This window comes from Procambarus clarkii, chromosome 65, assembly GCF_040958095.1.
Source record: "Procambarus clarkii isolate CNS0578487 chromosome 65, FALCON_Pclarkii_2.0, whole genome shotgun sequence".
Taxonomy (NCBI): Eukaryota; Metazoa; Arthropoda; class Malacostraca; order Decapoda; family Cambaridae; genus Procambarus; species Procambarus clarkii.
Window position 1 is genome coordinate 6,891,233 of NC_091214.1, and position 14,867 is coordinate 6,906,099.

General features: G+C 44.3%; 1 protein-coding gene across 1 annotated transcript in view; it reads left to right on the plus strand.

Moving 5' to 3' along the window:
- Positions 1-528: 528 nt before the first annotated feature.
- Positions 529-14,867, plus strand: part of LOC123753234 (uncharacterized) — a 20,468-nt gene continuing 6,129 nt past the window's right edge. The window contains exons 1-2 of the mRNA XM_069309385.1: positions 529-863; positions 14,659-14,745. The gene's annotated coding sequence lies outside the window, so the exon portion shown is untranslated. The remainder of the gene's footprint in view (positions 864-14,658; positions 14,746-14,867) is intronic.

Below are 14,867 nucleotides of genomic sequence, written 5' to 3' on the forward strand. Positions count from 1 at the left end.
CCCTAATTATCTTTATTTTTCAGTCCTGAGAAACGCTTTACAGCGATTATGTCCCTCATGTAATATTATCGTGAACATTAATCAACATGTCTGCAAGTGTGGCTATAGGCTTTTTGATGCCAAACGTAAAGCTCAGCCGGAAAGCCAGGCTCAGGCAAATATCAAGAGATCAGAAAAGAAAAAACATATACCTGTTGTACATGGTAAGCTCACTTATATTTTTATTCAATGTTTAATATGGAAATAAATAACATATAATTGATTAATTTTATTTTATTTAAAGGAAATATTTTACTCCCTTTCATATTGTCGTAAAGATTACCAACATATATTGTCAAATGAGCAATTTATGTCATCTGCATTTAAAATACAGCTTTCACACACTTCACGTATTTGTGTTGGATAATATCATTTTCCAGCTTTACATAGAATACTTTGTGTTCTTTATCTATGTTCAGATGATACCTGGTTGATACCTGGTTGATGGGGTTCTGGGAGTTCTTCTACTCCCCAAGCATGGCCCGAGGCCTGGCTCGACTTGTGAGAGTTTGGTCCACCAGACTGTTGCTTGGAGCGGCCCGCAGGCCCACATACCCACCACAGCCCGGTTGGTCCGGCACTCCTTGGAGGAATAAATCTAGTTTCCTCTTGAAAATGTCTACGGTTGTTCCGGCAATATTTCTTATGCTTGCTTTCTTATGAGTTGCATAAAAGTGTGCAAGATTTACAACACCAAAAGAAATTGAAGGAGATTGAAGAGGAGATAACAAGGCTTCGAGCAATTTATAATTCCCAAAATAACAACCCAAAAAGGCGGACAATTATGTACACTGGCACTTCGTCTAGAAAAAGCAGAGCTTTAGGTATTAGTATTATTGTCAACAGTTAAATATAATCACTAACTGCTCTTAAATGTAATTATAAATAACTTGTTTTAGTAATATATTTTTTACATTTTTTTTTCTATTGTAATGATCTGGGGCTCAGATCATTGGTTCTCCCTTCTCCCCTCTTTTCCCTCTCCTTCTCCCCTCCTTTCCTTCTCCCTCTCCCCTCCTTCCTTCTCCCCTCCCCTTGGCCGTCATTCGTCTCCTCTCCTCTTCCCCCCCCCCCCTGTCGCCCATTTGTCAGGGTCAAGAGGTTGACCTGAGGGTAGGGTGGTCTTGGATACCTTGGCTTCTCCCACTCAACTTCCCCCTCTCATCCCCTCTCTTTCCCTCTCATTCCCTCTCTTTCCCTCTCAGCAGCGGCCTTCCCCATACCAGGCAGAGTCAAATGTCCCTACTCCTATCTTAGAGGAGACAGGCTTGAACATAATTTATCAGTTTTGTAAACATTGCTCGCAGGTGTACTGGGGCCCCATAGAGGCGCCTTGTCTCCCTTCTCATAGCTGACTCAATCTTCAGGAATTCTTGTAGCTTTCCACGGCAGATCAGTGAAGGTGATTGGCCTGAGATAAGGGCCAAGTCCTTATTGGCCCTAGAGAGCCAGACCTCAGGCCTATGCGTTAAATGGTTGGCCATTGCCAAAATAATGGGTGGAGCCCTGGGGCTGTAGTAGATGGTGGGAGGAGTAATCCTTCCCAGCAATAAGCTGGTAAAACAAAATTTCATCAGTGTGTCTTGGGAGTGTATTAGGAACAGAGCCGCAAGCCCGTATCCTCGGGGCTGAGGGCAGCCATCAACATCGTGGCCGTAGTGCGGGTATTTAAGGTATAGTAGCACTTGAGTTTTGTGTCCTCAATAAATATCCATTGTGCCTCTAGGGAAATAGAATAGGTGATGTGTTCAAATTGTCTTAATTTACATGTTTCATAAAATAAATTGTATAGCTTGTCCAGTGGTATTCACTTAACTCCCCTTTGATATATTTTGCTACTTTGTCATTTTTAGGTGTTGTATTGGAAGCCCCCATGTTCTCCTACTATTAATAGATACTAAAGTTGCCCTTGGATTCAAATAAGTAACGGGAATTAAACAAACTAATTTTCCAAAATTTATTACTGAAATTCATATTACCCGGAGTCCCATGGTTACTGATTCCTTGCCTTCCTGGGGGATCGGTGATAAGACACATTCAGGTATGGTTGGTCGGGAAGGTGGTGGCAGTGCAAATGTGTTTTGTTATTTTTTTTAACTAATAACCCTTGTCCTTGGTGTATCTTCCTCATTTAATACTCCTCTTATATACGGGGCAGTCCAGTGAGGGGTCATGCTGGACTGTAACAGTGTTAAGCTGGGGTATTGAGTGAAGAGAGACAGAGATGTACAACAGAGAGCGTATATTACGATCACGAGAGATAACAAGATAACAGGATTAATACTGGGGAACATCGGGTTATTACTATAGAGGCCGCGGTTATTACGACAGCGTAAGCGGTCATTACAATGGTAGCAGCGGTGTTTCAATAATTTCTTGACGATTATTGAAGCCTCACGCGCCTGTCCGTTCGGTTATGCTATGTGGTGAGGGTGCAGCCGGGGCCCATGAGATAAGAGTCGACGGTAATCCTATGTGGTGCGATTCGCATAGAGTAGGCGATTCTAGGGTCGTGCGGGGCTGGTAAGTTTAATTAGTCACTTAAGTGTATGCGCTAGCAGGCAGTTAAGTGTGGAGGCCGCCTTGGGTAGTTGGAAAGGGTATTATTTTTCTCGACCCTCTGCAACTACGGACAAGGGTGCTGCGTGGTGGTCTTCGCAGCAACAATTCTAGGTGTCGAATTGTCGGGGCGGGGAAGTATTAGGACGCTAATTATTATCCCCGAGGGCGTGTTAGGCGACCCAATCGCTAGATTTTTACGGTACAGCCATGAAGGTACCAAGAGTTCACTGAGGGATGGCGTAGTAGATTCTCTAGCAACGGAATTACGGTGGTGTCGGACAGTTAGATCCGTCGGTTGTTCCGCTATCTAGTCTAACCGTTGACCGCGAAGGACAGGATTATTTGGTACTGTCGGGATCTAGGTGAATGTGGTTACCTAGGCTTGGAGAAGCGACAGGGCGGGCCGGGACGGGACGGTTATAGGTTAAATCGAGATTTCCTTAAGTACTAAATTAAGTTCCCTGTATATTAAGTTCCCTTTCAGGTTAAGTATCCCTTCGGTAGTTAAGTGTTCCCCCTTGGTTACCTAATTCTCATATATAAGTGTTATTATCTTTCTAAGTATTTGTTTTACATGTTTAAGTCTGGATTTTTTTTCGTATTGTGCAGTATTAATTCTTTGAGGGAATTACTAAAAGGTGAGTGGTTTACTGTGTTCAAGTGAAGTGCGGTGTATAAAGTGAAGTCAGTGAAAGAACTGAAATCAGTGAGATCGTGGAAAATTTTTATGATGACATTTTTCAAAGTCGCTTGGAAAATCTCAATTTCGGAATAAATTCTTGTTTTGTGCCTGGCCATACGATCATCGGGTCGTCAGTGTTAATTCAAGTGTGCGATTAAAGTGATCCGTGTTAGAACTTTGAGAGACCAAAAGTCGAATTTTGGTCATTTAAGCGAATTAGCGTTGGGACTCTGAATTTTCTAGCGGTTTTACTCAGCGCCCAGTAATTGTTTGCGCTCAACCAAGTGTCTAAGTGTCTCGCGAGTAGTATATTCAGTTCAAGTGATAAGCGAACTACACGTCGGTATTTAATTTATAATTTTGAGAAAAGAAATACTTGGTTAATTAAGAATTAGTGCGGAGACTACTTTCTGAGGATTCGCCTTCGTCACAGTGAGCGCATTTTAAATTTTTGTATACTTACCAACGTGTCCAAGTGGTTAGCGAGTGTTATACTCCGTTAAAGTCACAAGTCAACTACGCGCCAGTATTTAAATTATAATTTTGGGAAATTAATTACTAATTTTTACTTAAGGTTCAGCGCGACTCTGTAGCCGTGAGCGTCGCAGTTATCAGCGTATATTTCTCAGTATTCTACAACGCGACCGGCGGTGAACAAGTGTATGCTAAGAAACCATCAAGTTCATACAGTAACGTAAATAATTATTTTAACATTAATTTGGTTTAACTAATAATACTTATAATTATGTCCGAGCGCCGTTGTTAGTATCGGCGTTACGGAATTAAAAATAATTGTTGGGGATATAAACATCGCGCCAGTGTTAAATTAACGATAACGTCATTCATTCCTAGTGCGCCTAAGATTTTCAAGAAAAATTTAAGAAATTCAGTTAACGTAAAGTGTTGTATTTATTGTGCGCTGGTAAACTAGACTGATTATTTTCGACAAATAAAAACAGAGTTGAAACTAAATTATTTACAGTAAATTCAGTGTAATTCCTTTCACGTAAATATTAATTGTATAAATTCAGTATATCTGGTTCAAGAATTCGGTAATTATCAACTTTCTAAGATTTATATTGGGTTTGCATTTACAGACAAGGAAGTCGTACTATAATTCTTTTTATATTTGCGTTACCAGTCCACTTCGAGTGTCTAATAAATATGGTGGAAAGTAATTACATTTTTTTCAAGTTTACGCTAGTAGTCCGATCATTTAATAATTAACGTAACCTTTTTGTGTGGTTTATAAGTGCGCATATATAGTTTATTCAACATCGTATACAGTGTTTTGTTTCACAAGTGATGATAAGTAGTCGATGCCGGTTGCGTAATTCCATCTGTCCGCATATAAATTTGACGACTGAGAGAAGAGGATAATAGGACTAAAGAATTCATTCATTGGTGTAGCGTAATCAGCGAGACTCTGACGCCGACAGCTGTCATCGTCTGTCAACAAGCTTCGGTAATTTATGGTTTTCACTGGGGCTGTGGAACGCGGTGACCGACGTGAATGAAGAGTAGTTCCGGTCTAGATGTTCAAGAGGTTTAACATAAAAGGTTAGAGATTATTGAGCGAGTGATTAGTTGTTGAGATCGGGGTTGTGTTAAAATTTCACCCCAATCGCTTGGCGGGTTCAGAACTTTGCCTGTTTTCCCCAGGTAGGGTTAGGTTGCGAGGTTTAGCGAGAATATGTCGTGTGATAAGTACATGAAGCTCAGGAGTAAAGGTATTGTAGACGACGAGGCTACCGGGGGAGCTCCATCGACAGACCCTCACCTGGTGGGGGCAGTACAGACGTTAGCACTTGAGGAGGGACCCCAAGCGGACCCCACTGGTGGCCAAGCGAACCCCACGGGGGAAGTAACGGATCCGGGTGCCCAAGGGGCGGCAGCCCTGGACGGAAGCAGGATTTCATTGGGGGGGCTCTTGTTCCGCGGACATCACGATGATTGGTGAGGCGATAGGAAGTGATGAGGTTGGGGCCTTCACTATTAGAACATCCACCCCAGTTGTACACGGAGTTCCCGGGGATGATGCCATTGCGGGTTCTCAAGGCCTGACGATCCCTGGGCTTATGAGCGTACACACACCACCACCACAACCCCAACAATTACAACAGGTACAACCCGACGCACAACAACAAGCCATACAGATGCTACTACAGTTACTGCAGGGGCAAAACGGATCACAACAACACCAGGTACAACAGGTTGCACAACAACAACAGGTACAACAGGTTGCACAACAACAACAGGTACAACAGGTTGCTCAACAACACCAGGTACAACAGGTTGCACAGCAACAACAGGTACAACAGGTTGCACAACAGGTTGCTCAACAACAACAGGCACAACAGGTTGCACAACAACACCAGGTACAACAGGTTGCACAACAACAGGTACAACAGGTTGCTCAACAACAACAGGTACAACAGGTTGCACAACAACAACAGGTACAACAGGTTGCACAACAACAGGTACAACAGGTTGCACAACAACAGGTACAACAGGTTGCTCAACAACAACAGGTACAACAGGTTGCACAACAACACCAGGTACAACAGGTTGCACACCAACAACAGGCACAACAGGTTACACAACAACAACAGGTACAACAGGTTGCTCAACAACAACAGGTACAACAGGTTACACAACAACATCAGGTACAACAGGTTGCACAACAACATCAGGTACAACAGGTTGCACAACAACATCAGGTACAACAGGTTGCACAACAACATCAGGTACAACAGGTTGCACAACAACAGGTACAACAGGTGGCACAACAACAACCACAGGTACTACAGATGCTGCTACAGTTACTACAAGGACAGAACGGTTCACCACCCTCACACAATCAACAACAGGGTCAACAACCACCTTATCAGAGTAGTGCCTCAAATAGTTACTCACCTGGGGTAGCCCCTTGGTCACTGGGGAATCCCTCCTCACCCCACTCCCAACCCCTATCCCCATCCTACACCCAACCCCTCATAGTTCCTTCCCCCCCCCCCCCTGGTCAGGCACCCCCTTACACTCCCAGTACTCCATCCTATAGACCGGGACCTGTGGCGTCACTCCCGAAGTTGTCCTTGCCAAGGTTAAATTGTGCTGAACTCCCATCGAATAAAGTGGAACGCAACCGTTGTGTGGAAAATTGGTTGTGGGAGATGGATTCTGTGTTAGCCGCGGCTCCTGACGATGAAACTAAAATTAATCTGGCCACTGGGGCATGTGTGGGTCGCGACGGGCCCCTGAGGAAGTCTGAGGAATTCAGGCATTTGGTGACGTGGCCACAATTCGTGCAGGCCATCAAGGATCGATTTAAGGCGAAAATTACTAAAGAGGAGGCTCGTCGCTACTTAACGTCATTGCAGAGGGATAAAGGTACTCAATTAAAAGATTTTGGTGCCTTCCTTAGGACCAGGATAGGCGATCTCACTCAGGAGTTGGGTTACGATGCGCAGCAGGAGGAACGGTTTGCAAAGCAGCTATTTTGTAAGGCCTTGCCCGCTCATATCGGTCCATACCTCGCTACGGACACGGCTTCCCTGAGTTTTAGGGAACTCGTACAATACGCCGAAGACCATATAGATGAGGACTTGGATGCGGAGGAGGCGCGGACGTCTCCATATGTCAATGCGGTGAGCAGGAAGGTAGAGAGCGGACAAGGGGGCAATAGGTCAGGACCCCCCCAGACGAAAGCGGGGGGGCAGTGGTCGCACGCAACAACCCCCACGTAATGACTGGTGGGACTCGCGTACTTGTTTTAATTGTGGGAAAAGAGGCCACGTGAAAGCGAGATGCCGGAAGGGGAGAACAGAATCATGAGAGAATCCCGCCTCGGGTGGTGGCAGACCTACGTTTGAGATGACGGTTGAAGGTGTGAGATTCACAGTTTTTGTGGACACCGGAAGTCAAGCAACTCTCATTAAAAAGTCAGCCGTCAGCACACTTAAAGAGACACGCCTTAAGCGTTGTGGGAAGCATTTAACAGCAGTAAATGGTCAACATATTAATATCTTGGGCCAGGCCACTCTCAATTTTGAAGTGGGTAAGGGGGAAGCTTACCCACACAATTGCACGATTGTCGAAAATCTTGCATTCCCTGGTCAGATTTTGTTGGGAATGGATTTTCTGGGACGAGTTAACTATTCTTTGTCGGCTCAAGAGGGAGCAAGGAAGTGCAGACTGAAGTTGGGCCAGGTAGTGTATCCCATTAAAATGGTAGATCATCCTCCAGTAATTGCTTCCATTAGTAAGAAACAGAAGTACAACATTCACTACCCAAAGTTGTTGTTTAAGTCTCTTCCAGACACAGAGAAGAAATCATGTGGGTTACATGCCTTGGTGAAACAATGTTGCCCACCACATTCAGTTAAATTCATTAAAGTATCAGTGGGACGTCACATTGCACCAGGTACCACCCTTCAGGTGGCTGGGAGATGTGACAGGTTGTTGATCCCTCATCATTTGATCACAGTGCTTGATAAAGGTGCCCTTATTCCAGTTGTCAATCTCTCGCACAAAACCTATCGTTTCAGGGCAGGTGATAGGGTGTCTCAGGCTACAATTGTAGAAAATACAGGAATTTTTCAGTATCAAAGCCAGGAGGAGATGCCAGCCACCATAGCACAATGTAGTGCACTTAATGTTACAGAAAGTAGTACACAGGGGAAACACAAGACCGAGACAGGAAAAGTAGTAATATTCAAGAAGTTGATAAGTTAATCTCGGCTCTGGATTTGCAACATGTGCAACAGTCAGATAGGAAACTTTTGAGAGGGATTTTACGTAAATTCCCTAGACTGTTTGCAAAAGAAGACGATCAGATCGGGCTTCTGGATAGGATCGAGCATGTTATTCCTACAGGTGACCATCCTCCTATTTACACCCGTCAATGGAGACTTCCGGAACGGGCGAAGGAAGTAATTAGGGATGAGTGTCAGAAAATGTTGAGACAGGATGTGATAGAGCCTAGTACATCACCATGGTTGTCGCCAGTAGTGTTGGTACGTAAACCGGATGGTAGTTATAGGTTTTGTGTTGACTACCGAAAGATCAACGAAATTACTAAAGGTGATGTGTATCCTTTGCCACGGATACAAGAAATAATAGATCAGTTTGGGGCAGCCAAATACTTTTCCACTCTGGATGCGAAATCTGCGTATTGGGCCATCCCAGTCGCTGAGAAAGATAGAGAAAAGACCGCCTTCTCTGATGGGGTTCATACTTATCAATTCAAGCGGATGCCTTTCGGGTTAAAGACAGCGCCTTCATCATTTCAGAGGGCAATTAATTATATCCTCAGTCCAGTCTTGGGGAGGCACTCGTTAGCGTACCTGAATGATGTGGTTATCTACTCCAGGACGTTTGATGAGCACTTACGAGATTTGACTGAGACGTTGGCACTGTTAGATAAGGCGGGGTTCAAACTTAACGTGAGTAAGTGCACTCTGGCATCTCAGAAATTCAAGTTTCTGGGATTCCAGGTGAGCACAGACGGTATCCGACCTGACCCCGACTCCTGTCGTGCCATTGCTGACAGGCCAACACCTAAGACAGCAAAGGATGTTCGAAGGTTTCTGGGGGCAGCCGGATATTTCCGTCGCCACATTGAGGGTTTTGCAAGAACAACAGCACCGTTAACTGAGCTCACTAAGAAAAATGTTAGATTCGTTTGGAAACTTGAGCATGATAACGCTTATGCAAAATTAAAAAGTCAACTCATTGCCACCCCAGTCTTGGCAGTACCGGATTTTGATAAGGAGTGGGAAGTACACACTGACGCCAGTGGCATAGCTATTGGTGGGTGCTTAATGCAACGTGACAATGACAATCTTCCTCACCCAGTTGCATATTTCAGCAGGAAGGTTAAGGGTCCGGAGGTCCGCTATTCTGCAACGGGTAGGGAGGCTTTGGCTGTGGTAGAAAGTGTCAGGTACTTTGAATCGTATCTTTTCCAACGTCACTTTGTCATTTATACAGATCACAGGGCGTTGACTCATATTTTTAAGAAAAGAACTAAGTGCCCTCGCATGTCACGTTGGTCTCATGAACTAGCTGCTCACTCATTCCAAATACTTTACAAGCCTGGACCATCACATGTTGTACCAGATACTTTGAGTAGAAACATTGCTACTATTAACGTAAATCTTAATATTGAAAATATTTCCAGTGAGAAAATGCGAGAATTCCAGATGAACGAACCAAGGTGGAAGGAAATTATTGAACTTTTGGAGGGAGGAAAATATCCGTCGAAGAAACGTAATTTAGCAATTCATGATTTTGAAATGAAGGATGGGGTCTTATTTTATGTAAAGGGACAGCAGGATCGTGCAGCTTTTCAGTTGGTTATCCCAGAGGTGTTGAAGAAGTCGGCGTTGAAACTCGCACATTCGTCTAAGATTGCAGGTCATCCGGGGATTTTTAAAACTCACATGAAAGCCAAGTCACTCTTTTTCTTCCCCGGTATGTTAACAGAGGTCATTAACTTCGTTAAGTCCTGTGGTCATTGTCAAAGGAGGAAAGGTACCCTTAAGGTACAGGCTCCATTGCAAGAATTCCCAGAAATTTTGGAACCTTTAGATCGGGTGGGGGCTGATCTGATTGATCTGCATCACAGTCATTCAGGAAACCGTTACGTATTGGTGTTGGTAGACCACCTGTCCAGGTACACCACACTGATTGCATTGCCTCAGAAGGATTCACGAACTGTTGCAAAGGCGTTCTTAGATAGGTTCGTCACTGTATTCGGTCCCCCTAAAGTGTTAGTTTCTGACCGAGGTCAGGAATTTAATGGGAATATTTTTAGAGAAGTATGTAAAATTATAGAAACCACGTCAGCATTCACGACGGCTTATCACCCTCAGGCTAACGGCATGACAGAACGGACGAACCGGTCAGTTAAAGATATGCTTGCAATTCTTGCAGAGCATGATGCAAATTCGTGGGACGAACAACTCCCCTATGTCCAGTTGGCTCTGAACACTGCCATCCATCGATCCATTAACACCCAACCCCTTTTGCTGTTCACAGGGCATTCATGTAATTTCCCATCAGGTCTGCTTAACAGACATAATATTGTGTATGGGGAAGATTACCCATCAGAAGTTTTAAATAAGATGAAAAATGCATGGAGAATTGCAGCCAGGGCTTCCAAGACAGCACGAGACCGCTATGCTCAGCATTATGACAAGAAGGTACGACCTCTTGAGTTGAAAGTCGGGAGTCTTGTGTTGAGAGTTAATGAGGCGGCTCCTGCCAATCAGAGTAGGAAACTTGCACCTAGATGGCGGGGTCTTTATCGAGTAATTGAAAGAAAAGGTCCGGTTAATTTTGTTATTAAAGGTATTTTTGAAGACCAAGTTGAGAGAACGATTCACATTAATAAATTAAAACCTTATCACGCGAGGGAGGAACTAGAGCTGCCTTCAGCAAGTCTAATTCCTGACCTGTCTAATGATCCAAGTGCTGAGTCAGATGATGAGGATGACCTCATTCAGATCTCATCAGTAGTCAAGTTCAATCTTGTCACCCTATGGTAACAAGGTCGCGAGCTGTACAGTAAATTGTTAATGATCTCCCCTAGTCAGGTTTAGTAATTTCATAATAATTATCCTGTAGAGGCACTGGTGTGTATTTACTGATGTGCATGGCTCAGGTAGCATACTTGCCTTGCTCTGGGGTTTCCAACTTCCTACACCTCAGAGTAATATCCATGCTTCCGCCATTTGTTGTTGTCTGTCTTTCTCAGGTCTGATGGTACACCAGTTCCAGCCTCCCAGTCACACGTGAACCAAGGATCGAGATCAGCAGGTCTGGGGATGACCCACCTGGCTGATAAGATCGGGGGTCTGAGGCACGTTACATAAAGTCCTCCCCCCTTGTACCCGGTAACTCGTCAATTGGTTATCCGGAAGGGGTGACTGGCGTACAGTCACCCGGCCGACACCTCACGTCACTAACGAGGTTGTTCCAGTCCAGCCATGCTGTCTTCACGGAGCAGAGTCCAGTCACCATCACAACCGTGGACAAGCTGTCTCAAAGTCACCAACCAAGCCCACCAGCCGCGTAGTCAAGACTGCGGGAAAACCGGAAGTGGAAGACGAGTGGTCTACGAAGAAGAACGCTAATTGCAAGGACTGGTCAGCTCTATCAAAACCTGCGGTTGCGCCGTCTGTGGAAACCAAGATGCAACGCGGTGGTCTCAGGTACGAACAGCACTACCCCTACAGAGTGCTTGCGGAATCGCCAGATGAGGTACAACCCTGTACCTCGGCCCAAGTTCAGCTGCACGAGGGGTTGCACGGAAGGTGTACCGGCCCAGTAGTACCGGGATAACAAGTAAAAGCCGGTAGATGACGTCGCCCAGGAGCTGAGGCAAGGCCCACCTGTCCTGTCACCATGCCATCCTCTTCAACGCCACTCGAACCTCACTACCAACGCGAGACATCGTGACACGTCGAAGCTGTGCTCTACTGTGGCAGCCATGGTTAACAACAATCCATCAAGACTGTTTGGGGAGCGATAAGAAGAGGTGAACCCGGGTTCCTGTTAGCGGGGTCCACCTGAGCTGACAGCCGCCAGCTGTCACTCAAGTCAGGTGCGGTTAGTACGAGACCCCCCCCCCCCGTGTACTGTCCGTAGTTGGCCAAGGCCGGAAATGGAACTTCCAGACGACCAGGATCTTCAAGCAACATGAGGTAGTCGCCGGAATCTACAGCAACGAAATGTCAACAGGAACGAACGAGAGAAAATATTTATAGAAAAGTTTCATATACAAATAAACGCTATTAATATAGTAAACTGTGGTAACTCGGAACAGTTCAACTTTTAATTTTCCTTCTGATAGTAAGCACCTATACACCTTCGGAAAGTTCTCTGGACCAGTATTAAATGTTGAAAACTAGTACTAGTGAAATAGAGAAATAAATCTAGAAAGTGAACATTAGAAAATGACCCTGTCTCTAGATAAGTTGTATGAGTGAACGGGTTTGAGAACCAGCTAACGTCTCTAGAAACGTTGATCAGTGGGGAACTTTATCTAGATTTTTCTAGATCCTAGATACTGATAGTTATACATATATTTTTTTTATTTTTTTTTTTGTGGTTTACTGAACAATAAGGGTGTGGTACACAGTCTGACAAATGTGTTCACCCGCTGTTGTTGTGGACTTGAATATGAACTCTGGGATATTAGGAGTTTGAGGAACTTATATCCAGAGTGTTGTTGTTGGTTGAGGGACATGTCTGTGGACATTGAATTTTTTTTAATAATAAAAATATTTTTGTGTATTTTCTTTAGATTTTAAGATTGGGAAGCGCTGTGGTGGACAGTTGCCACAGGTGTGGAGTGGAACACTAGGTCCCTGAGAGGTAGTGTTCTTCTATTTTGATATAATTTTTTAATTTTGTTAATTTTTTTATGACATTGATTTTTTTTTAATGTTTTGTGTGATGTGTGTCATCTTTTTTCCGGGTGGAATACTGGGATAGCTGAAGGCTATCAGCTGATTTTAGCTAGTTAGTAATTGTTAGGTTGGGATTTCTCCAGTTATGTGTTACTATATCAAGACAGGTATAGGATATTTTGTCTTCCAGGTAGTTGGAAGGGTACGGGGCTGCATCCAAGTTGGACAGCCAGGATTATAGGGACGGTCTCTGTCCTTATGTTTTATGTATTATTACTGTTGTGTTGATAGGTATAAATACATGCTGGGGCACACTTTTTGGGTGTGCCGTTATTGTTGTTGGAGTATTGTATGGAATTAGTTAGGATTAGATAATTTCTTTTGTTTTGAGGCATTGGTTGAAAATAGTGTTGGGTTAAAAATGTTGTTTTTGGAGTTAATGGTTAGGGTAGGGCAGGATTTCTGGATAAGAAAAGTGTGTGTAACTTGCTTTACACACAAATTTCTTAATTTCCGAGGAGGGGGAGTTGTAATGATCTGGGGCTCAGATCATTGGTTCTCCCTTCTCCCCTCTTTTCCCTCTCCTTCTCCCCTCCTTTCCTTCTCCCTCTCCCCTCCTTCCTTCTCCCCTCCCCTTGGCCGTCATTCGTCTCCTCTCCTCTTCCCCCCCCCCCCTGTCGCCCATTTGTCAGGGTCAAGAGGTTGACCTGAGGGTAGGGTGGTCTTGGATACCTTGGCTTCTCCCACTCAACTTCCCCCTCTCATCCCCTCTCTTTCCCTCTCATTCCCTCTCTTTCCCTCTCAGCAGCGGCCTTCCCCATACCAGGCAGAGTCAAATGTCCCTACTCCTATCTTAGAGGAGACAGGCTTGAACATAATTTATCAGTTTTGTAAACATTGCTCGCAGGTGTACTGGGGGCCCCATAGAGGCGCCTTGTCTCCCTTCTCATAGCTGACTCAATCTTCAGGAATTCTTGTAGCTTTCCACGGCAGATCAGTGAAGGTGATTGGCCTGAGATAAGGGCCAAGTCCTTATTGGCCCTAGAGAGCCAGACCTCAGGCCTATGCGTTAAATGGTTGGCCATTGCCAAAATAATGGGTGGAGCCCTGGGGCTGTAGTAGATGGTGGGAGGAGTAATCCTTCCCAGCAATAAGCTGGTAAAACAAAATTTCATCAGTGTGTCTTGGGAGTGTATTAGGAACAGAGCCGCAAGCCCGTATCCTCGGGGCTGAGGGCAGCCATCAACATCGTGGCCGTAGTGCGGGTATTTAAGGTATAGTAGCACTTGAGTTTCGTGTCCTCAATAAATATCCATTGTGCCTCTAGGGAAATAGAATAGGTGATGTGTTCAAATTGTCTTAATTTACATGTTTCATAAAATAAATTGTATAGCTTGTCCAGTGGTATTCACTTAACTACCCTTTGATATATTTTGCTACTTTGTCATTTTTAGGTGTTGTATTGGAAGCCCCCATGTTCTCCTACTATTAATAGATACTAAAGTTGCCCTTGGATTCAAATAAGTAACGGGAATTAAACAAACTAATTTTCCAAAATTTATTACTGAAATTCATATTACCCGGAGTCCCATGGTTACTGATTCCTTGCCTTCCTGGGGGATCGGTGATAAGACACATTCAGGTATGGTTGGTCGGGAAGGTGGTGGCAGTGCAAATGTGTTTTGTTATTTTTTTTAACTAATAACCCTTGTCCTTGGTGTATCTTCCTCATTTAATACTCCTCTTATATACGGGGCAGTCCAGTGAGGGGTCATGCTGGACTGTAACAGTGTTAAGCTGGGGTATTGAGTGAAGAGAGACAGAGATGTACAACAGAGAGCGTATATTACGATCACGAGAGATAACAAGATAACAGGATTAATACTGGGGAACATCGGGTTATTACTATAGAGGCCGCGGTTATTACGACAGGGTAAGCGGTCATTACACTATTACTAGGCACACCATCAAATCCTTTCCCTTGCAGTCATGAAGTAATGAAGCCTCCAGTTTCTGTTGTAGACGTTATACCCCAAAATATCAATGGTATGTTATCTAATTATTTTAGAGAGATACAAATATAAATGCATTGCCATAGTAACCAAGGACTAAGTTGCAAATACAGTGTGTGTGTGTGTGTGTGTGTGTGTGTGTGTGTGTATATATAT